At 35.0% G+C, this 25,268-nt stretch overlaps 2 long non-coding RNA genes and 1 pseudogene across 3 annotated transcripts; all 3 read left to right on the plus strand.

Moving 5' to 3' along the window:
• The first annotated feature begins 1,523 nt into the window (after positions 1 to 1,523).
• LOC145589466 (putative phosphoribosylformylglycinamidine synthase, chloroplastic/mitochondrial) lies at positions 1,524 to 7,401 on the plus strand (annotated as a pseudogene). Its single transcript, XR_014101683.1, has 4 exons — positions 1,524 to 1,739; positions 1,840 to 1,895; positions 2,087 to 4,873; positions 5,471 to 7,401. The product of XR_014101683.1 is annotated as a putative phosphoribosylformylglycinamidine synthase, chloroplastic/mitochondrial (transcript).
• A 249-nt stretch (positions 7,402 to 7,650) lies between these two features.
• LOC145587541 (uncharacterized) lies at positions 7,651 to 10,390 on the plus strand. The gene is made up of 6 exons (XR_014101295.1): positions 7,651 to 8,074; positions 8,783 to 8,842; positions 8,961 to 9,022; positions 9,874 to 9,965; positions 10,065 to 10,118; positions 10,316 to 10,390. It is a non-coding gene; the product is annotated as an uncharacterized LOC145587541 (long non-coding RNA).
• A 105-nt stretch (positions 10,391 to 10,495) lies between these two features.
• On the plus strand, positions 10,496 to 13,695 carry LOC145587542 (uncharacterized). The gene is made up of 6 exons (XR_014101296.1): positions 10,496 to 10,552; positions 10,811 to 10,947; positions 11,045 to 11,176; positions 11,255 to 11,321; positions 12,207 to 12,604; positions 13,097 to 13,695. It is a non-coding gene; the product is annotated as an uncharacterized LOC145587542 (long non-coding RNA).
• The last annotated feature ends 11,573 nt before the right edge of the window (positions 13,696 to 25,268 follow it).

The raw sequence follows: 25,268 nt of genomic DNA on the forward strand, positions 1-25,268 counted from the left end.
TATGATGAAGGCTTACATGCAAGAAGAAACTTATACTTCGATTGGCTTATAATTGTGATGAAAGTTTATATGATGACGATCCAATAGCATGTTATGAATCATGCATGAAAAGTTCCCGAAGAACTTACATACAACATACTCAAATATCTTGCCCTTCAAATTCTATATTTTGAAAAATGACAATGTTAATATTGTTATCAAACTCATGAAGAGTATTGGTGACTAAGTTATTGAGATATCAACTTGAAATTTAACCATGTGAGAGTTAATCGATTTTGTACACATTGGAGAACTCTCGTATAAAATGCAAAATGTTTAAACAAGAATAATAATGAGATATATAACAATAAGAATAATCTTTTTTATGGTCCAGAAGAACCATGAGTAAAGTATATAGTAATTACTTATGTTATTAATAATTCATATAAGCTTAGATAATGTTATCAAGATATCACGAGTTGCCATAAATTATTATATATTTGATTATCAATAGCTACTTTTACGACCTCCAGAAGTAGGTATAATTTTGATGGTAAGGCAACTTGAAACAAAAATGTCATATAAGATAGCGGTAAACGCAACATAAATGTTGTTCTCACAAGTGTGGAGCAATGAAGATGCCTCACAGTGAAGATTAGATGATTCAAGTCCGATTATATCATGGAGGATCAATTATCAAAGAATGTTATTTAGCTACAAGTGTGAAATTACTAAGGCATTGGATTCATTACATTGGAAGATCTCAAGTTATGCATTCATCAGGGGGAGAAAATACGCGCTGCACTCTTTTTCCCTTAACCATGGTTTTGTCTCACATAGGGTTTTCTTGGTAAGGTTTTTAACGAGGCAGCATGTCAAGGCGTATTACGTTCTTTTTCTTTCACTAGGGTTTTGTCCCACAGGGTTTTTCCTAGTAAGGTTTTAACGAGGTACGATCTTCAATAATGGACATCCAAGGAGGAGTGTTATGAAATAGAGTTATGTATGTCCATTATGTCTTTGTAACTCCCTAGTTGTATTAGTTTCCTTGTAACCCCTTTAAGCCTTTACTTCCTTTGTAACCCCCCTTTTGTCTTTACTTCTTTAATCCTTCACGTAATGATGACTTTACACTTTATTTGAGATGTTACTACTTACTACTCACATGTAGAGGTGTCAAAAACACACCCGACCCGACCCGACCCAATCCGAAAAATATCCGATTCAGATTTGGACTCGCGTGGGCATAACAATCTAGTATGACTTAACTTTAAAAATTTACCTGACCCGACCATATCAAACCCAATCCGATCATCCGAATTGACACCCCTACTCACATGTATATATATATATATATATATATATATGTGTGTGTGTGTGTGTGTGTGTGTGTATGGACATGACTTAATGAATAAGAGACATGACAATGAAGATTACTCTCTGCATCTTTCTTTTGTTCTTTTTCGTGTATTTTATAACAATTTTTTCATATTTCAACATTACAATTGTATACGAGATACAAAGACAAACTAAAATTGCTAAATTTGGCCCTCCTATTGAAAAAAAAAAAAATTCTGATCCTGCCTACATTTGGACTTTGGAGCTTCTCACGTTCACTCTGCCTCGCCGCACCCCTCCCCCCTTTCTCTCTCCTCCATTGCTGTCAACTCTCACTTCTCCATTCAACCACCTTCCGAGCTTTCTTTCTTCCATTGAACCACCTTCTAGTGTTAATCGTCAATTCAATTGTAATTACTAATGTATGATGGATTATACTGTGCAATTTCTTTGTTAGAATTTTTCTGTTCATGTTCTTAAGCTTGAAGAATTTAATAGAGTTTTCGTTTTATTTTTTCACAGTAATGGCAGCTCGGTCTGATTTTATCGGTTCTAAATTACTCAACTCAGAATTGAAGGTATTGAATTTTATTTATTTTTCATTGATTATGTTTAATATACTTGGCTAGAAGTATTATACAAGGCCGTTTATTGGAAAATTTGCATGATTTTGGCTCGAATTGAATTGTTTAAGTGTCGTACCCATGTCCGAGTTATTCTGGGGTGTTTTGTTGTGTAATTTTAGTCATGTCTGGTTTATTATATACAGGGTTGTGTACAACGTAAATTATTTCTGTCTCGAAACTCGATTAGTACTCGTAGCCATTTGGGTGTCGGGCTAGGTCGATTGCCAAGTTTGCACACTCGTATTGTTGGGTTGAGAAGTTCAGGATTGGGGAAGGTGAAGGCTATTGTTTCAGGAGATGTGAGTGTCACATTAGGTGATGAAGTACAGCTGTCAGTAGACAAGGTTATACATTTCTTCCGTGTTCCGTTGATTCAGGATAGTGCAGCTGATGAGCTACTGAGGACAGTTCAGACGAAGATATCAAATGAGATTGTTGGTTTGAAAACAGAACAGTGTTTCAACATTGGGGTGGATACCGAGCTTTCTGGTGAAAAACTTTTGGCACTTCGGTGGCTTTTGGGTGAGACTTATGAACCTGAAAATTTAGGGACCGAGAGCTTTCTTGATAAGGAGGTAATGGAAGGTTGTACTGTTGTAGTTGTTGAGGTGGGACCTAGATTATCCTTTACAACAGCATGGTCCACTAATGCTGTATCTATTTGTCGATCATGTGGTCTCACTGAAGTAAATCGTCTGGAACGTTCCAGGAGGTATCTTTTGTTTTCTAAGAATCCATTGCAGGAGCAACAGATAAATGACTTTGCTGCCATAGTTCATGATCGAATGACTGAATGTGTGTATACTGAAAAACTTACAAGCTTCAAGACGAGTTTGGTTCCAGAGGAAGTTCTGTTTGTTCCAGTGATGGAGCAGGGTAGGAAGGCCCTTGAAGATATTAATGCAAAAATGGGTTTGGCATTTGATGAACAAGATCTTCAATACTATACTTGGCTTTTCAAGGAAGATATTAAGCGAAACCCAACTAATGTTGAATTGTTTGATATTGCACAATCTAATAGTGAGCACAGTAGGCATTGGTTTTTTACTGGTAAATTAGTCATTGATGGGAAACCTGTTGAAAAAACTCTTATGCAAATTGTCAAGAGTACGCTAAAGGCAAATCCTAACAATTCAGTGATTGGGTTCAAGGATAATTCTAGTGCAATAAGAGGGTTTTTGGTGAATCAGTTGCACCCTCTTCTTCCCGGTTTAACCTGTCCATTAGATGTGCAGATGCGTGATCTTGACATTCTTTTTACTGCTGAAACCCACAATTTCCCATGTGCTGTGGCACCTTACCCTGGTGCTGAAACAGGTGCTGGTGGCAGGATTAGGGACACACATGCAACTGGACGAGGGTCATTTGTTGTTGCTGCTACAGCTGGTTATTGTGTTGGAAACTTGAATATGGAAGAATCTTATGCTCCCTGGGAAGATGTATCTTTTACCTATCCATCAAATCTGGCTTCTCCTTTGCGGATTCTTATTGATGCAAGCAACGGTGCTTCGGATTATGGGAACAAATTTGGGGAGCCCTTGATTCAGGGTTATACTAGGACCTTTGGAATGAGGCTTCCAAATGGTGAGAGACGAGAATGGTTGAAGCCAATTATGTTTAGTGCTGGAATTGGGCAGATTGATCACACCCATATAACAAAGGGAGAGCCTGAAATTGGCATGTTAGTTGTAAAGATTGGCGGCCCTGCATATCGCATTGGAATGGGAGGAGGTGCTGCTTCTAGTATGGTGAGTGGCCAGAATGATGCTGAACTTGACTTTAATGCTGTACAACGGGGAGATGCTGAGATGTCACAAAAATTGTATCGTGTTGTACGTGCTTGTATTGAAATGGGTGACAAAAACCCTATTATTAGCATCCACGATCAAGGTGCTGGTGGTAATTGCAACGTTGTCAAGGAGATAATATATCCAAAGGGTGCTCAGATTGATATCAGGGCTATAGTAGTTGGTGATCACACAATGTCAATATTAGAGATATGGGGGGCAGAGTACCAGGAGCAAGATGCCATACTGGTGAAGGCTGAGAGTCGTAGCATGTTACAATCAATTTGTGATAGAGAGAGGTTATCAATGGCCATAATTGGAACAATAAATGGTGAAGGGCGTGTTGTTTTGGTAGACAGTGCTGCTGTTGAGAAATCCCGTCGTGATGGAGTGCCTCCTCCTTCTCCCGCTGTTGATCTCGAGCTTGAAAAAGTTCTTGGTGACATGCCCCAGAAAACCTTCGAGTTCCAGCGTATGACTCATCCTCAAGAGCCACTTGATATAGCTCCAGGAACAACGGTGATGGATTCCCTAAAAAGGGTGTTAATGCTCCCATCTGTGTGCTCAAAACGCTTCCTTACCACTAAGGTGGATAGGTGTGTCACTGGCCTTGTGGCACAGCAGCAGACTGTGGGCCCCTTGCAAATTACTCTAGCTGATGTTGCAGTTATTGCTCAGAGCTACACCAACTTCACTGGGGGTGCATGTGCTATTGGCGAGCAGCCTATTAAGGGTTTGTTGGATCCTAAAGCAATGGCCAGGTTAGCTGTTGGTGAAGCACTCACAAATCTCATCTGGGCAAAAATTACCTCTCTTTCTGATGTTAAAGCCAGTGGCAACTGGATGTATGCTGCCAAGCTTGAAGGGGAAGGTGCAGACATGTATGATGCTGCCACAGCCCTTTCCGAAGCCATGATTGAACTGGGCATTGCTATAGATGGGGGAAAGGACAGTCTTTCCATGGCTGCAAATGCTGGTGGTGAGGTTGTCAAAGCTCCGGGAAACCTCGTAATCAGTGCTTATGTTACTACTCCTGATATAACAAAAACAGTCACTCCAGATTTAAAGCTCAGAGATGGAGTTTTGATTCATGTTGATTTAGCCAAGGGAAAGCGACGCCTAGGGGGTTCTGCACTTGCTCAGGTTTCTTTCTTTCTTTTCGGGACTCTATTGGAAATTTTTCTCCGTGCTTTCCTACTATGGTAGTTTTTAGCTCATGGCATATGTTTTCCCTATCTCTATTCTTGGTTAAACATTTAGTTATATACCACTGATACTCTTGTATAAAACTTTAGTCACTTTTTCTTTTGTCTTTTGGCTTATTTCAGCAGATTTCATATTATAAAGATATAAGGATGTATGTTTGTTATCCAGTACCTCATTTATTTGCCATGCATGAAGCTGCTAATATTTACTGGACTAGCAGGTGAAGTCTATAGTGCTGTATCCTAAAAATGTTAGGAATTATTGATTGAATCCTTGTGAGGATACCTTGTTTTGCTTTTAATTTTACCTTGGATATGTTATTAAGGTGCTAGAGAAATGTTGTGTAGTAAATTAGTTGAAGTGTGCCATAACGTTTAGGCATTTTTCTTGTTATGTGAACATTGTTGTGTGACAGTGACGGGTGTTTCACGTCTTAAAAAAGCTGATTGCGTCTCTGATTGTGGCCACAAAGAATAGTTTGATCCTTTTGTTTATATTCCTGATTCTCTTGCTTTGGCTTCTGTTTTCTTGTAGGCATTTGATCAAATTGGTAGTGTGTCTCCTGATCTTGATGATGTCTCCTACTTCAAGAGAGCATTCAATGCAGTTCAAGAGCTAATTGAAGATGATCTCATTTCTGCTGGTCATGATATTAGTGACGGTGGGTTACTTGTCAGTATCTTGGAGATGGCTTTTGCAGGCAACTATGGGCTTTCCTTAGAACTAACATCTGGAGGTCATAGCCTATTTGAAACTCTTTTTGCTGAGGAGCTAGGTTTAGTTCTTGAAGTTGACAAAAATGCATTGAAATCGGTAATGGAGAAACTGAATACTGCTGGCATTTCGTCGGAGATCATTGGACAAGTCACTGCGGGGAGGACTATTGATTTGAAGGTTGACGGTGTTGCTCATTTGAATGAAGATATGACTCACCTGAGGGACATATGGGAGGAAACAAGTTTTAACCTAGAGAAATTCCAGAGGTTGGCCTCTTGTGTAGATTTGGAGAAAGAAGGTTTGAAGCACAGACAAGAACCTTCTTGGTCATTGTCCTTTACTCCTGCCTGTACAGATGATAAATACATGCTTGCAACCTCGAAACCAAAGGTGGCCATCCTCCGTGAGGAAGGTAGCAATGGTGATAGAGAAATGTCTGCAGCATTCTATGCTGCTGGTTTTGAGCCATGGGATGTTGCTATGTCAGACCTGCTCAGTGGAGCTATCTCTTTGAAAGAGTTTCGTGGAATTGCATTTGTTGGAGGCTTTAGTTATGCTGATGTTCTTGATTCAGCAAAGGGTTGGTCAGCTTCAATTAGATTCAACCAACCTCTTTTAGATCAATTTCAAGAATTCTATCATCGACCTGACACTTTCAGTCTTGGGGTTTGTAATGGGTGCCAGCTCATGGCTTTACTTGGCTGGATACCAGGCCCCGATGTTGGTGGTGTACACGGGAATGGCGGTGACACTGCACAGCCTAGGTTCATCCACAATGAATCAGGGCGATTTGAATGTCGTTTTACAAGCGTGACAATTGGAGAATCTCCTGCTATAATGTTCAAAGGGATGACAGGAAGTACACTAGGTGTATGGGCGGCTCATGGTGAGGGAAGGGCTTATTTCCCAAATGCTGATGTTCTCAACAGTGTTCTGGGTTCTGATTTAGCCCCCTTGAGGTACTGTGATGACAACGGGAAACCAACAGAGACCTACCCATTTAACCTCAATGGCTCACCTCTTGGGATTGCGGCTATTTGCTCTCCTGATGGAAGGCATCTTGCTATGATGCCTCACCCTGAGCGCTGCTTCTTAATGTGGCAATATCCCTGGTACCCAAAGCATTGGGATGTCAACGATAGGGGGCCGAGCCCATGGCTGCGCTTGTTCCAAAATGCCAGGGAATGGTGTTCTTGATTGGCAGTTTTATCTTTTGTGGTAGCTTTTAAGATTTTCAGCTATATTTAGCTCGCATCCAGAAGGTTAATAGTGGGCAAAAATGGTGTCAGTCCTTCGCTTTCTCCAATGAGAGTCATGGAGCTTTTTGTGGGTTGGAATTAAAGTATGCAGTTTACGCTGGATGTATGATTTTCAACTTGTTCTGAGGATTAAACTACCATTGAATCCGAGTTACCTTAAAAACTTGAAATATTTTGCAAAAGCATAATCACCTAGAGGAATAATATTCATGTATTTGTAATCACATTTCAGCCTTGTATTTCCCTCCCTCCAAAGTCTCACAAAGGAATTTCAGTGAGACATTTTCTCCTTTAAAACATTGATGTATGTTCTGACTGCTATACCTTGCTACAAAGTTGAGATGGTAAGTTTTGAGTACTGGCTGTTTCAGATTTCTCTGTGTCTTTTGAAATAGTTTGAAATTGCTATAGTTCATCCAGATACACATCTTTGATACTCAAAGTTTGTCCACTTCTGGTGGCTATGTGCAGGACAGATAATAAGGTAGTAACAAGCGACAATCTCTTGATAGATATTTCACTCATTTGATTTGTGATTCAACAATGGGAAGCTCTTTTTTTTTTTTTTTTTTTTTTTTTTAATATGTTCATCATCAACTCAAAAAGGGTGAATAAGTGTTACTGTTACCGTGAATAGTGATTTGGCGCCATTACCTTACTCTTTCATTGTATTTGCGAATCTGCCATTCCTTTCATTATTTGCTGCTTCTTTTATTTTTATTTTTATTTTTTATTTATTTTTTGAAGGAAATTAAACTGAAAGGGAACGAGAGAGGAGGTGAGACAATGTTCCTTGATTTTTTTTGGGTGGGATTTAATTCTATATATAAGGTCTGATTTAATTTGGAGGAGGTATATGCCGATTTTTGCTTCAATTTATTTTTGATTTTTGTTGATCATTTATGTTTTTTTTGCTTTGCTTGCATGTTAGTTGATGTTGTTTGTTTGAATTTGATTTAGATAATGAGTTATATAAAACTTGATCGGGTACATACTCTTAGGATTAATTGGATTGGGATGATGTGTAGAAAGTAAAGCGGACGGCTTTCGATCGGTCCTCGATTGGATATGGTGGTTCATGCATGTCTGCGGATACAATTGAAGTTACGGGTTGATGTAAGGGAAAATGATAGTGGTCAAATATAATCTGTATAATATGCAGGTACTAATTGTCACATTTCTCCTCTTTTTCTCTCATTTCCTGACATATATTTATTTGGATTTTCTTCATTTTCCATCAATTAGAGCTCTTTCTTAGGGTAAGTATCTGATTTTATTTAGTTCATGAGTTTAATTTGATTTTATGAGATCTATTTCGTTTTAAAAATGGTTTATTTGGTTGGTATTACTGGAAAGGAGCATGAACAAGTAATTTAGGAATTTACTCAAATTTCAGTTTATTACTACTCAATTATTGATTTCGTTGCTCATTTTATTTATTACATTGAACTGTGGGAGTTAGAGTGTTCAGAGATAATACACCTTTACTTTTGTCTTTTGGACCATTGTCACCGATCTTTGACCTTGTTGCAAAGTTTGCAACTGGATTTTCGGTCAATTATATTGTTGATTTTTCTAGGTTGTCATTTTTGACTTAGAATTTTGTCTTGGTGATCTGGGTCTTAATGTTTTAGCTTAATTTTATCTAGGTTGTCGATTTTGAGCTGGAATTTTTCTTGCCTCAGAACTGCTTGTACTCTTCATATAATTCAGAGACATGTAAGGAGACTTACATGGCAAAGGCCCATTCCAAAATCCTTTATCCTTTATAGTGTTGTACCCAATTGTGCGAATTTAGCGAATCAGTGTTCGATTATTCGTGCTCTTTCAAATGTGAGATGCATTGATTTGGAATTATGGGTTGTTGTAGGTTGAGGCATGTATCAGTGTTGGATTACTACAAGCATCAATGGGAGATGCGATGCTTTCGGTAAGTATTTCTCCTCTATTTCAGTCCATGCTCCTTCAAATTCATCCTCTTTCATTTTGATTTTTCGACTGAGATCACATTATGATGCACTTCTTTCTTTCTCCTCCATTTATACAAGCACTCTGAATTTTCCATTGATGCGACTTCTGAGCTTCCTTCACCATTGAAGCAGCTTATGAGGTCAGGCCTTTTTTGGGATTGGAAATTTTTTTTTTTTTTTTTTTTTTTTTTTTTTTATAATTAATCTCGGATTTTACTTTTTATTTTTGAGTGTAATTGGGGTTATTTTGATCTGATTTTCATCTTAGATAAATTTGATGGGTTACTGATTTGGGTTTATTATCTTCTGATTTTGTGATTTAATGTTAATTTTAATGATTGTTTGGTTTAATGGTCTGATTCAGTTTGGTCAATAAGTCACTAATTTTGACTAATTCTGATCTTTCCAATTTGCTAATTGAGTGGAATATTAGCTAATTTGAGTTAGAATCTTGTCTTTGTTATTGAATTATGTTGGAGCACCGACACTGTGAAATGATGTCTCTTTGATCCAAAAGATTTGATCTGGTTAACTATTATCATTATATGGTTGATTAAAGAATCATTTATGGCCAATTCTCCATGTACACCACTAGATCCGTTTGTGAGGCTGCTATTTCACATTTTGATGGAATTTTCTGCCAAAAAAGTTAGATGTGATAGAAAATTCCAAGTCTTTTTTTGCTTCTGTAGATGGTTGTGGTGATGTTTTTATCGAGTTTGCTGCTGCAATTTTCGATGATTCTTGGCTTGTTAATAATGAGATGACTTGAGTTATGATGCATCTTTGATTTGTTTATTGGTTTGCATTTAGTATGAGTTGGTGTTCTGGATTTATACTTGATCTAGCACGTAGTTCTGTATTAATTTTTTTTTGCACTGGTTAAGCTTACTTCTTGTTTTATGAAGAGTGTTGAAGTTTATATCTTCGGGAATTTTTAGACTAGCATTGATTATAAATTAACGGCCCTATTTTCCATGTTGTATTTCAGAATATGCATCATGGGTACCCTACTGATACATATGTGAGGTTTCTCAGAGCTAGCCAGCTAGGGACTGGAATGTCGAGAAGGCACACAAAATGGTAATCAAGATTGATTTCAGTTGAACCTCTGCCATACATTCTTGATTTCTTTAGACTACACAAATTGAAGTTTTATCTGACATTAGTGAGTTTCTGCAGGTGATTGACAGCTTAAATTGGAGGGTGCAAAATGATATTGACAATATACTAACAGTAAGTGCAACTAATGATCGCTACTTTAGTTACAGTCCGGAGACATTTCATACAATTCACAGGTCATGATGTATATTATCACTTTATCAGTTATCACTAGCGTCTTCTAGGAAGTTTGAGTCTTTAGGTGGGTGGATTATCATAAGGAGCCTGAATTTAAGATATAACATTCTAATCCAGTGATTTCATTTCTCCAGAAAACTATTGTTCCTGCTGTGCTTTATCAAAAAGTGCATGACTCTCAGATTGTAGGTCTTTCAGTTTACTCAAAAGAGGTAACACTACCTTCATCTATTTCCTCTGGGTGCATTTGGCTTCCAGTACTGCTCAATTCAGAATTACAATTGTTTCAACTTAAGGTGTTTTTTGTGTTAATCAAGGTATGCCTGTTATTGCTGTTGGTGTTGGGCATAGTACATATGACAAAGCAATCCGTAAGTTAATCACTAATATATATATTTGTCGTTTTTCCTTCCTAATTTCATTTGATCATTCTTTAAGATCCACTTATCATTCGAATGAAATCATTAACATATAAAACATAAATTATTAGCCTGTAAAAAGGAAAAAGAAGGCGATGAGAAACGAATGTCTCGAGAAGAAATGCTCTTGGAAGCTGCCGAAATATATTTTATCTTTTTATTTTCTCGCAAGTGTGGGTGGCTTCTCATATTTGTCTATTCTTTATGCAGCTTGGTGGGTTGAACTCCATGTTGACTGTTGAGCATACTCCTTCTATACTCTGATTTCCAAAGTGCCCACAAAAATTCTTAGGATGGATATATCTCACAGATCACCAAGGCATTCTGGTGTGCCATCAATTTCTGCCGTAACTTTCTACACTCACCTTTACTCATCATTTCTAAAAAAATGACAAGGAAAATTTGCTATCAACATTACCTGATGTTAGTTCTTATGCTCTTTAGGTTGTTAACTCTTAAGAAATGGCCGCTGATTTCACGATACAGGGCATCAGTAAGGAATCAGTCTCCTAAGGTCGAAATGGTTGACAAGTTTTTCAAACCTATGTCTGACACTGAAGATGAAGTTATCATGAGGTATGTTTGAGGAAGATGTTACTTGTGTAAATGCTGTATTATGCTTAACCAGCTCTAATATGGGTCATATTTCATCAGGGAGCCTTTGCTTGATTTCTATGTCTGGGAAAAGAAAGCATGAACATATTACGAGTATCATATTTAGGTACGGGTTTTTTTTTTTTTTTTATTAGTATTTAAGATCTCTGCATTATTTTATTCTTGTTTTTTTAGTTCTATGCTAAATTTAATTGCCCTATGTTAGCTCTTAAGGTTTGTTCTTTTGTTCTGTATCTCTTAGGGATGGAGTTAGCGATTCTTGAACATTGAGTTAGACAAAATCATTGAGGTTTGCCCGTGATTATTAAGCTAATCTTTTTAATCCTCTCTATTTTGGAGAGTCCAGGAAAAAACTTTACATCTCTACCCCATTAATCTTTTTATCCATCCCTCAGCAGCATTCTGTCTTATTTTTGGAGTGGTTTGCGGATGTCGGAGTGATTAACATCTCAGTTCGTTGTAAGTGCCTAAGTATGCGAGATCATTCTGATATAATATATATCTTATAGGTGTTTAATTTCAATGTTGATAAATCTCTGAAGTTCAGTTAAGCATGAGTGTATAAAGGACCACATGTTATACAATTTGGTTAATGGTAATTGGTATATCAATTTGGTTGTTCTGTGTAAAGGCATAGTTACTATATCATACTTGAGCATCTTATTCGATCACTCTCTGTCTGAAATTTTTAAAAGCTCACTTTCAGCTTTTCAAGATTAATTGGAACTTATATTGTGCTTCACATGTTTTGGGTAATTAGTGTTTCCACAAGAAGGCTTTGAAAAATTCAGGTATTGCATATGAGATTGACAAAAATCATAAGAAATTAAAGCAGGAATACAATCTAGCTGAAAGCCTGAGGTTCACTACTTGTGTATTGGTAAATGCTTAATTTTGAAATTTTGAGGCTTCACTCCACCCATGTGAAAGTAAACACAATCCCAGCTTGATTTCTGAATTGTTTAGTAGTACTAATTTAGGCTTGCCTCAGAACTGCTTGTCGGCAGATGATCACGAGCAATCAGATCCTGAGTAGGCTCGGCATAGTTGATGATCAAGGGCTGAGACCAGGTGACATTGTCCGAATTTTTAAGAGAGGAAAAAAAAAATGCTTCGTTGAAGTATCTGTCAATGAAGAATTGTAGGGGAGTTAAGGGAGAGTTGGTTTTACAGGCGATTGTGGAGGCTTTACAGGTGAATCCTTGGATTTAGGAGATTGATCTTGAGGATACACTGTTGCATAAGGCAGGAATGGCTGAAGGGATATATCCGAAACTGGGTCAGAATGCAAAGTCTGAACCTGATATGGATTTTTTTAAGGACATGCCGATGAGGCGATGATTATACCAAAGAACTGTCAAGTCTTCGTCTGTGGGCAAGGATACGCAGGTAAACTCCTAAACTAAAGTCACCTTAATTTTGCTCTTCTTTTATTTTTAGTCATTGTTCTTATCTGCACTACTTATATTTTTAGTCATTGTTCTTATCTGCACTACTTATATTAAAACAAGAGCAATTAGTTCCATTTCTGAAGGTTACATGCACAAATAAATGTAATAGTCACAAATAAATGTAACAGTCATGAACTCATGATTATATATAAATTGTCCATTAATTTAGAGATTACTAACATAAAACAACCATAAATTACAGGTGCTTAAAAAAAAGGCTATACATTTTCAGAAAGCCATCCATAATTCAATAGACTATAAATAGACATTACAAAATACCTTCATGGCTTCTTTCTTATATGCAGGATTTTAATTTCTTAAGAGGTTTTCTTATGAATAAATCATGGGTTAGTCGCTTAGTCTTATGTATACCTGACATAATGAAGATGGGGGAAAATATATGTTAAGCTAATTGCATTTAGTATTGCAGGTAAAAGTTCACTTTGCAACTTAAATCTCCTACAATTTTTCACCAACCAAACTACCTTATGTAGACCAAGTCTGAACTTTGGTGAACCCGTTTGAACAAGCAATCAAATCGGAAGGGATGAAAATCAGGTGTTTCAAAGATGAAGACACAAAGATTACTATATGGAATGCTGGTCAGCAAGAACTGTATTCTCTGCATGACCTGATGTTCCCAGGGCATGTGAGTGCGTCATTTTTCTTAGTTTTGGTAGGTATGTTCAGAAAACCGAGCAACAAAAAGATCAAAGATCCGGCTGAAATTGAAGAAGACTTGCAGTACTGGCTCAGATTCACCGTCTCCAAGTCAAGGAGAGCAGTCCAACAATGCATGCTTCCGAATGTGACCATATTCTAACACACTTTATCCAACTGTTTCCGGCTGAAAGACAAATTCAATGCTTCCGAATGTGACCATAGTTCTAACACTTTATCGTCTCTTCTCCGACTGAAAGACAAATTCAATGGTTTCCTTGAGCTTTATCCAACTGTTTTTATAGCGGTTTATATGAAATTCCCTTTGCAGTTTAGGTGAATACCACTTTATCAAACTTTAATACTTGTAGTTTCATTTGGCTAAATAAATTCATAGTTTACTTTGAAAGTTCCTTTTGTATATTTTCCCATTCTTTTGCTAATTTCAAAACCTTTTTTATTTTCACAATAGCAATAATTTGTAGCAATAACTATAGTGATTAGTCGATTACTATTACACATTGGGAGGGGACTGGAACCTAACCACTCAAAACTGATCCCCGAATCCGGATTAGCTCAAAGGGTGAACCGGGTGAAACACAAAAAAAAAAAAAAAAAAAACTATTACACATTTGCTGATATTTACCTTTAATTTCTCTGCCTTCCAACACTATGCTCAGATTTCATTTCACATCATCACATTTTATAATAGCTTAGTAAAAGCATTTCTAATTTTCTATTCACAATAAAGTAAAAGATCAAACTTTCTCATTGCATAATTTCTATCAAACAAATTAATTTTGCCAAAATATATAACTTCTAATTTTTTGCTAACATAAATTACAATGGATGGTAATTGAGGCAAGAGAAAGTGGAAAAAAATACCCTTTTTCGCTGGTTGGAGTTTCATTGAAAAAAAAAAAGAGACTGTGATTTACTTCATCCATCTAAGTTACAAAATTAAGTGTTCTGGAATTTTTTGATATCTTTTAACTCTAAACCTATCTACATAGGTTCAATTTCATTACTAGATTGACGCAAAATTATACCCTCCTTACACTACATTTTTTTTTTTTTTTTTTTTTGAATGTGTATATCTACTAATTACATTCGACACATTACTAATTTAAAACCACATGATTATAGTTTAGGAGGAAATATTACATTTACCAAACTAATCAGAAAAACATATACACATTACCAAAGGATTATTTATAAGATTGTCTAACATAAATAACATTATAATAACACAAATCAACTTTAAAATAACTCAATGAAGTAACAACAGCAAATATGGAATCTTGAAATTCCACCCAAAATTAAAATCTTTTTATGGCAACTCTTTTTGAAGAGTCTCCCTACTCGACAAACCTTAGTTTCTAGAAATATTAATGTCCCTTCTTGTTGTCCGTTTTGTATGTAGTACGCATTCTGAATCTCAACGACACTTATTTCTTGCTGAAGGGAATCATATTGCTAGTCGAACTTACAATTTAGGCTCTTGCCCAGCTTTTCTTTTTGAAGCCGTTGCCCTTCGTAGTGGTCTCCTCCTGGCTAGGGAGCATAACATCACCCATATTTTTATTGAAGGTGATAATCTTACTGTTATTAATTTTGCAGGGTCACCATAACTGCTCGTGTAAACTCCAATTGTTGATGGATGATGTCAAAAACATTTTGGATCCTTTCTCGGCCTTCAAATCTCAGCATATCTACCATGTCTTGGATGTTCCACTTTGACGCACCAGGATATAGAACCATTACCGGATAGCAAATTTTCTTTTTTTATTTTTTTATTTTTAGATATATTAGGACACGGTCTTGCGACAAGACACTCCTAATCTCTCCATGTATCTTACTTCATAAAAAAAATTAATTCTTTTGTTCAATGTAGTAGTTCACAAGCAATCAATCTTGTCTCATTTACATATTTGACCATTTTCTGTTGAGGTAGAAAGAGTATCAGACTTGAATTTAAGAATGTAAACCCACATCAATAGTGATTTCAAAGATAACCTTGTATTCTTGTTTGGGAGATAGAGCTTGTTTCATGAATACATCCTTGTCAAAGTTGTCAAAATCTTCACCTAAGCCCCTTCTATCAATCTTGCCTCATTTGAGCTACTCATCAGATGAAGGTAGTTGTAAATCTCAGTTGGTTTGTCAACCAATTCAATTTGTAGCTAGGCTATTGGAGTAGAGGCAACAAATGGGCTAGATCGATATTGTTGCAGGAATTTTAGAGCAAAGGTTTTTGCTTTAAAAAACATTTAATTTGAAAAATCTGCCATGCGTCATGCTACTGGCATTTCTCTAATGATAGAATAGTAGTACAAGAAGTTAGGCGCAGGCTAGCATCGACTTCATCGTCAACTTTAGCCGCTAGCATCAACTTTATCGCCAATTTCAAATTATGATAAATGATATAAACATATCTATTGGTTGTTAAAGAGACTATTTGTAGCAGGATTTACATCGATCTGTTCTGTTGAAAAAATAAGATACTTAAATCTTGATGCATTTGTGTGTTTTTGAGCTTTATTACCGCTTAAAGGTAAAAAATATCTGAGTTAAATACACGTAATATAACCCTATATGATAAAGATATTAGACGTATGGAATGATTAATTCCAATTTATAAAGCATGTGGATGTAGTAGCAATTAATTCAGAAATAGTCAATTGAAAAGCTATAGTCATGAGTAGGTTCCATAAGTCCAAGCCTAAACAAGGTAAGCCAAAAAGATGATTTTCGTTGTTCTGGTGGTCCCAGTCTCATCCGTATAAAAATTAGGAATTACCCAGAAAAGGGAATGATAAGAACACTGATTCCAGGTTACTTTGAGGCCTGAGAAAACTCAAGGTGCTTAGTGCTTTGATAGCGAGCCAGCATCTCCAATCATACTGAAGGCTAAGTGCTTCCAGGTAGCGGCAGGCTCCAATCGAAAGCTAGAAAGACATAAAACTAGAAAGAAAAAACTCAATTTATTTAAAATTGCTAGTATTTATTTAATTGAAGTGTTGAGTTCAATGACTAATTCATTCCTTTTATAGGCTCTAAAAGTATATAGCCATTAATTTTTGATGTAGTGTAGACCCTTTACAGTAAGTATGCTTCTACACTTTGTGAAAATTGCATGCTTATATATCAATTTCTGATTAAAGCATTCAAATTACAATAAGTCTCATAGCATAGTTCAATGTTTGACTAAAGCACCTTTTTCAGCACATTAACTATGAAAGTAATGCAATATATGATTAAAGTTTCCTTTTCTTAAAGCTGTAAAGTATAGGATTCAGCTTATAATTAAAGCTTGACAGATTATAAACACCAAAGAAAACCAGAACTATTGCAATAGGAAGGCTAATGATATCAATTGAGCTACCCTTAGTGAAATTCCAGTAGATTTTTTTTTTTTTTTTTTTTGATGCAATGAAATTTCAGTAGATTAATTTACACCATTATCAATTGATTTAGGTATAACTTTGAACGGCTTTTAACTATATTGAGCTCTTTTAAATGATATTAAAGCTCTAAGAAAACAAGTGGCCTAATATAAATGCACATTGAATTCTATATATCTATACTAAAATAAAGGGCACTTATATGCAAAACTAACACTTGGCATTCTGTCATTCAATGTTTTCCCGGTCATTTACAAACTCCATATAAAGAAATTTTTTATTGTATCTTTTAATTATATATTGTAATATATTTGACACCATTTATTCCATTTTATTATTGTTTTTTATCTTAAAATAATATCTTTCACATGTTTTGACTTATTTCACTAAGTAGATTAATCTATTATATTTGGTTAAAAAAATACTTTGGTATATGATAGCAATATTTCGACTTATAACAGTACAAAGTAGTACAGGATTTTTGACCCATTAAATTATGGGTTTCTAACTCATCTATATATTGCACATTAAATATTTTGCATCTAGGAGAATAATTCCACAATAACGTCAATATGATTTTTTGAAGAAAATATGGAAACTTAAGTCATGTATTGGATATTAAATTTTTTTGCATCTAGGCGAATTATTTATTGAAGGAAATATGAAAAGTCACATATATGAAAATGACAATATAATTTTAATAATTCCAAAATAAAGAAAATCTATCAATAGTCTATAACATATACTTTGTAGTACGTATGTGGTACTATAGTATGTCTTTATTATTTAATTATAAATTTATTAATAATAATTATAGATTAAGGATAAAAACAAGATAAAAACAATAACATATTCATTTTTAAATCTCAATTCAATACTAAGAGATTTCAAAGAGAAAATACTTACCTTACTAAGAATTAGATCGGTATTTTCATTACACATATAAATGGGAAATGAAATAATAGGTTGTACTAGAACAGATACGGAATCGAGTACGGACACAAAACGGATACACAAGGTCGCTTAGAAAATAAAGGATACGGGTACGACTAATTAAGTATGATATAATATATTATGTAAAAACATACTTCCTCTGTTCTTTTTTACTTGACTTGTTTCTTTTATCACGCTTGCCAACGTAGAACTTTAACGATGAATAACTTTAATTCTTCATAAGTAAAAATTATAAAAGTTGTATATTATGATAATACTTATTGAAACGAATTCAAAAAGATATCATATGAGTATATTTTTCCTTACATATCATTCACAAAAGACGGTCAAAGGAGAGGTGGTGAATAGTATAAAAGTCAAAGCGGGTCAAGTAAAAAAGAACTGATGAAGTATTTTATAAAATCTTCAATAGCATTTGATAAATTTTTCTTTATATGATGTACATTTTAAAAAGACAAAAAATTCATTCAAAAATTCATCAAATTTATTAAATTTAATGCAAAGTCTTAAAAAAAAATAATTTTTAAATATAATAAAACTATATATCAATGTACTTAATACCCATAAGGACACGGGTGCGTATTGCGTGTTCTACACAGGTACGATAATCATTAAAAGTACCAATGGGTAATGAAATACTAGGTTGCACAGAACGGGTACGGGATTGAGTACGAACACGAAATAGGTATGCAGTACGATTAATTGAAAATAGAGGATACGGGTAAGGCTAATTAAGTATGGTATAATATATTCGTTAAATAGAATTTTTATAATATTATATTATTGTTTGAAATTTTTTACTTTATACAAAGTACTGTATATTTTAAGAAGACAACTAAAATTATTCAAAAATTCATCAAATTTGTTAAATGTTAAGTAAAGTCTAAAAAAAATAATTTTAAAATATAATAAAACTATATATCAATGTACTTAGTACCCCTAAGGACACAGGTGCATATTGCGTGTTCGGTATAGGTACGATAATCATTAGAAGTGCCAATGGAAAATGAAATAATAGGTTGCATTAGAATGGGTACAGGATTGAGTACGAACACGAAACAGGTATGCAATACGGTTGATTGGAAAATAGAGGATACGCGTAAGGATAATTAAGTATGGTATAATATATTCTTTAAATAAAAATTTTATAATATTTATAGTATTATTTGAAAAGTTATACTTTATACGAAGTATATTTTAAGAAGACAAAAAAAAACATTCAAAAATTTGTAAATGTCATTAACATTTTTTTTAATCAATTTCTAAACTTTTTTATTCAACATTGAATTATATTTACGACAGGATATTGTGATAAAATGAGTACACGTTATTGTAATGAATAATAAATTAATGTAAAAAGTATTTCACTATTATGCATTAAGCTAACCTTAGTTGATTTTGTGAGATTTGATACTTAGAGCTTTTAAAACCGTGCAATTGCACGGGTACTATACTAGTATCAGCTACAACTAAAGTTTTTAAACCCTTTTGTTCTAAACTTGACTAATCACACAAAATATTAATTTTAATGACATCTTTCACAGTGATAAACTTGTCGGTGATCACTTCACTACTGCTAAAGGAAGATAAAACTAAGTAAGATTTCCTAATTATCATAATTTTAGCCTTTAGATATACATCTCAAAGTATTCTTTAATGAACACTGTCTGATTATAGATGCAAGCACATTGTCTGATCATAATTTAACAGCACAAGTCTGAATTATAAAGTGCCAAGATAATCTCAAAGTCTGAATCTTCTCATTCAACCTCAATCAAATATTTATATACAATCACATAGAAACTTAATCAACGTAGGATTCTAATTAATCTATCTTAGGGAAATTCTATTCTACCTAAAGATAATATAATCACATAGATATATCAAATACATTCCCAAGATACTATCTTATCTTAACATCCCCCCCTCAAGTTGGAGCATGAAGATCTCGAATGCCCAACTTGGCAAGTAACGTTTCGAACTGAGCCTTTCCCAAGGCTTTGGTAAAAATGTCTACAAGCTGCTCCTTCGTAGGAACATACGAAGGTGAAATCAGTCCCTCCTGAATTGCATCTCTTACAAAATGCAAATCAATTTCAATATGTTTCGTCCTCTCATGGAATACTGGATTTTTAGCAATGTTCAAAGCTGACTGACTATCACAAAATAAATTCATACCCTGCGGATGTTGTACACCCAAAGCTCTTAGTAGTTGTTTCAACCACTTTAATTCACATGTCACAGTTGCCATCGACCTATATTCCGCTGCCGCAGATGATGTAGCAACAGTGGTTGTTTCTTGGTCCGCCAAGACACCGGTGAAAGACCAAGCAATACAAACCAACCTGTCAAAGACCTCCTAGTCAAAGGGCAACTAGCCTAATCCGAGTCACACCAACATTCAAGTCTTAATTCACTATCCGATCGAAGAAGTATTCCTTGTCCTGGATGTTTCTTCAAATAACGCACCACTCTACGCGCGGCCTCCCAATGTGCTTCCTTCGGATTCTGCATAAACTGAGATAAAATATGAACAGGATATGCTAGATCCGGCCTAGTTACACACAAATAAATCAGACGGCCAACAAGTCGTCTATATTTCTCCACATCCTCCTATACTCTGCCTTCCGCAAGAGCTAATTTATGATTTTGTTCCATCGGGAAATCTGCAGGCTTAGCTCCCAATAATCCAGTTTCAGAAATAATATCCAACGAATATTTCCGTTGACAAATATAAATTCCCTGCTTACTTCTTGCCACCTCAAGTCCTAGGAATTATTTTAAAACTCCCAAGTCTTTCATTTTAAAACAATCTCCCAAGTATACCTTAAATTTTGATAAGGCTACTTTATTGTTTCCTGCAACAATAGTCACCAACATATATCAACACATTCAACTGCAAATTATCTTTGGTCAATGTGAACAGAGAATAATCTGAGTAGGATTACTTAAATCCGTACTTCTTCAAAGCTGCAGTCAATTTTGCAAACCAACATCTGGGAGCCCGTTTCAAGCTATACAATGATTTTTTCATCCTGCACACATAATCAGAGTTATTTTTATTGAAACCTGGAGGAATTTTCATGTAAATTTCTTCATCCAAGTCTCCATGTAAAAGTGCATTGTGCAAATCCATCTGATGTACTTCCCAATTCTTCACTGCTGCTACTGCTAGGAATGTTCGAACTGTAGTCATCTTTGCAACTGGCACAAATGTTTCATTGTAATCAAGGCCTTCCACCTGATGATTGCCTAATATCACTAATCGTGCTTTTAATCTCAGTAAATTCCCATGCTCATCACGCTTCTCCGTGTACACCCACTTGCTTCCTAAAGCTTTCTTCCCGGGTGGAAGCTTCTCAAGGACCCATGTACCTTGCTCTTCTAATGCTCTAATTTCTGCGGCCATTGCATCTCGCCAACCTTCGTATCTCATTGCTTCTTTAAAAGTTTTGGGCTCGTGCCCTGCTGTTATAGCTGCAATATACTTTTTATGTTTCTCATAAAAGCGTGAGCAATCAACAAAATATGTGAGAGGATAAGGAGTACCTGAGGAAGATGATAATGTAGATGATTTGCTTGATGATGGACTGTATTTCCCTATAGTATGTGTCACAAAATCTCGATATTTGGTGTTCGGGATTTTTGGTCTTTTCCCTTTCCCGAACCCATCTTCTTCTCCCTCATTCTCATACCTGGTCTGCTGAGGTTCGGCACTCCCCCTGCACCCTCTAGCATTGCCGCTTCTCCCTCAATGTCATTCCCAGCACTCGTTGTTGCTGCAGTAGGCTGGGGAGTGCACTGCTGCTGGTCGTCTCAGCACCCAGCACCCGCTGGATTCCAAGTGTGGTGGTCAGTGGCTGGGAAAGCCTCGATGTGGGGCTGCAATGCATCCCACTCCTCATCTTCACCTCCAACATCACTCAATCCCCGTATTCTCAAGTCCTCTGTCAAGGCTGCCTTGGATGCCTCATCAAACGGAAAAGTAGTCTCAAAAAATCGCAGAAATTTTGTCAAGAACTACCAATTAAAGCACGTGTTTTGAAAACAAGTACCTATTAAAAATTTCTTTTAAAAGAACTACCACAAAATTGTAAAAAGTTTAAGTAGCACTACCACTCTAATAATTCCATCTAGAATATTCGGCATCTAGGTTCCACTTTTTACCTTTACCTCATAAAATCACCATCTAAATTGAGTAAATTACCTTTTATAAAGGTAATAGTGATAAAAAGTGAGACTCAAATGCCAAAAATTTTAGCCAAAATTGTTAGAGTGGTAGTGCTACTTAAACCTTTTACAACTTTATGGTAGTTCTTTTAAAAAAAAATTTAATAGGTAGTTGTTTTCAAAACACATGCTTTAATTGGTAATTGTTGACAAAATTTCCTATTATTTATATAGTTTTTTTGTTTTTTTTTAATAATAAAATTCTTATTTTTTTCGGAATCTAACGGGGTTCAGTTGGACCCCCTGAACCTCCGTTGGATCCGCCACTGTTGATAGCATGTCGATGAGATCAAAAAAGGAAAACCAGGTCTATTTCCAACACCTAGGATTTCTCTTGGTGTAGGACTAGATGCACTCCCTCCATAATCCCGCATATCAACTCTTGCTTCAAGGGATGAAAACCATTCATTCATTGAAGAAGAAAAAATTCTAACAACAAATCTACGATATTCCCAGCATAGTAAATAATAATAACTTCACCATCAACTAAGTTGTTATCCTTAACAAATTGTTCCCAACCAATATCAAGAATCATATTACACATTCTGTCATATGTGTATTTCAGAAACTACGAGTTAAGATCAAATACGCTCCCTGAACTAACGTATTTGTGGCATTTTAGTCCCTCAACTATTGAGTGAGGCAAATTGGTCCCTCAACCACCAAGGAGTACTATTTCCGGCCAAATAGTTTAGGGACCTTGCCTAGTCATCAATAGTTTAGGGACCTGCAATGCATACTTGGCAATAGTTTAGGGACTTTGCATGTTTTTTTTTTTTTTTTTTGCCTGCTGAGTCATCAATAGTTTAGGGACTTCCATAAAAAAATGCTTAGAATTACATGGAAAAAAAGCTGAAAAACTAAATCAGTCAATAGTTTAAGGATTTGCATTTAATGTATCAACATATTTGTACAGTAAATTATCCAAAAATTCATCAGTAAAATAAATAGCAATTATAAATAAAAATAATTTGTTGCTGTATGTTCTTCAGATTGTTGTTGATCATCCAAAAAGTTCATATGCTCAAAAAATTTCTCGAACGAACTCAAACACCAAGTACCTACACATATAATTATATCAATTAGGAACCGTAATATTAATAGCATGAATTTTTTGAATTTTTTAAAGATAATTTTTAACAGCATAGCCAGAGATTCAGGAACTTCCTGAATTTATAATTCAACTCAACTTCAATCACCGAACAACTTAACAGAAAGAATAAGGAAACATAACAGAAACAGTTACAAGGTAGTTATAACTGATTTTCCTCTCAAAAAATAATTTATAAGAGTTGATTAAAAATCAACTAGCTTATACGCTTATCACAGCCCCAAACTAGATTTAAGGTAAAAAATAATCCTGATGTTATTGCGTTATCCTTAGTGCCGGCTAGAACCAAGATCTTGTACACATCTGATCTGCTCCTCATTATACAAACCATCCTCCCAAAAGTTCATACGATCGTCAATAACATCATAAATAAGCATAATTAAAATTAATCAACTATTAAAAAAAAAAATTTGGCCTCAAACTCTTAAAAAATTCAAACCATACCTCACAAAATTTTATAAGATAGTCAAGAACATCATATATAAGCATAATTTAAATAAATTAATAGCAAAAATTTCACATCACAACTCTATAAAATATAAACCCTAACTCAATTTTCGTAAATCAAAAGGGGCATAAACTGAAGAAAGATTAAAATAGGATGAAATTGAGGATAAATTTACCTTCACTTGATGTTATCTTCGTAGATTTTCCTCTCCTTTGATCAGATGATAGTCCCAAATCCCACCATAAGTTACAATGGAGGTCGTTCTTTTTTTTTTTTTTTTTTTAAGGAAGAAATTGTTTCAAAGTTCAATACTCCCAAAAGTCCCAACTTCCCAAATACTATCCCCTGCTTCTCTCGTGAAAAAAAAATCAATAGTCTTTTATTATTTTTTTTATTTATATATATATTTTAAAAAGTCATTATTAATTAAATATTGCCATGTTGGCAAAAAAAAAATTGCCACATAATTTCAAATAGTCCCTAAACTATTGATGACTAGGCAAGGTCCCTAAACTATTGGCCGAAAATAGTACTCCTTGCTGGTTGAGGGACCAATTTGCCTCACTCATTAGTTGAGGGACTAAAATGCTACAAATACGTTAGTTTAGGGACCATATTTGATCTTAACTCCAGAAACTACACCTTGCAAATCCTACTATTACTACCATGAATAACTTCTACAAGACTATGGACACCGCTCATGTAATATCCCGTATTTTTATACGTATTTTAATTTAAATAAGTATTTTGTGAAGTATTTAAATAATTTGAAATGAATTATTTATGACATTTAATTATTTATTTTAATAATGTTGGAAATACTTTATAAAAGGAAAATTTTAAAGTCAGAATCAAAAACAAGTTTGAATAGGAAAGGGATTAGTACGGGTAGGAAGGGAATTTAAGTATAGGAGGGATTCTAGAGAAAAAAGGGTATAAATATTCAACACATGGGCAAATTGAACTTTGCTCAAAGTGGAGAATATCGAAGGTAATTTTTCTCCCTTCTCTCTTATTTTCCTTTCCATTTTTTTTTATAATTCCCTTCCCCTTATTTCATGACACATGGCCGGCCACCACCATCACTCACCGCCGGCCGACCATCGCAGCCACCAGCGCGCACGCCAGCAACCGCGATGACACCGGCGGGCGCGGCAGCAGCCCAGCTGCGTGTCGTGGTGGCTGTGAGCTGCGTGCAGCTTCAAAAAAAATTTCCTTTTTAAAATTCTTTTGCTTAATCCTAAAACTAACCTTTAATTAATTAATGTTTTTGAATATTTGTGATGATTTTATGATGATTGATTATAAATGTTATGCAAATAAATTTTCAAATTTGATTTTTAATTAAAAAGCCCCAAATTGAAAACCCTAGGTTTCTAAGTTATTGCATATTAAAGGAATTTGATTATGGGTGGTTTAAATCTTTGATATGGGTGTTTTAAAACATATTTACAGCAAGTTTTTTTTAATGATTTAATAAAGCTGAAAATTTATTTAGTAAGTCATAATTGAGTTTCTTGAAGGGATTTTTGATTACCCATTAATTGGGATTAAAGTAAGAGGTTTTAAATTAATTCTCAGCATGTTTTAAGTAAACTATGAGTGATTTAAGGAGGGTATATATTGCTGGAAATTTGTGTGGAATAGATTTTAATGCCTCTTTATCATTTTAAATTGTAGGAGATTTCCAAGTGAGTGATTTCGTATAATCGTGGCGTTTTTAAGATCGTATTCAAGGTACGTTCGTGTACTTGATGTTTATTTGATGATGTAGGAACATGGTAGGCTTTGAATA

Source organism: Chenopodium album, chromosome 17, assembly GCF_948465745.1.
Source record: "Chenopodium album chromosome 17, dcCheAlbu1.1, whole genome shotgun sequence".
In the NCBI taxonomy this organism is placed as follows: Eukaryota; Viridiplantae; Streptophyta; class Magnoliopsida; order Caryophyllales; family Amaranthaceae; genus Chenopodium; species Chenopodium album.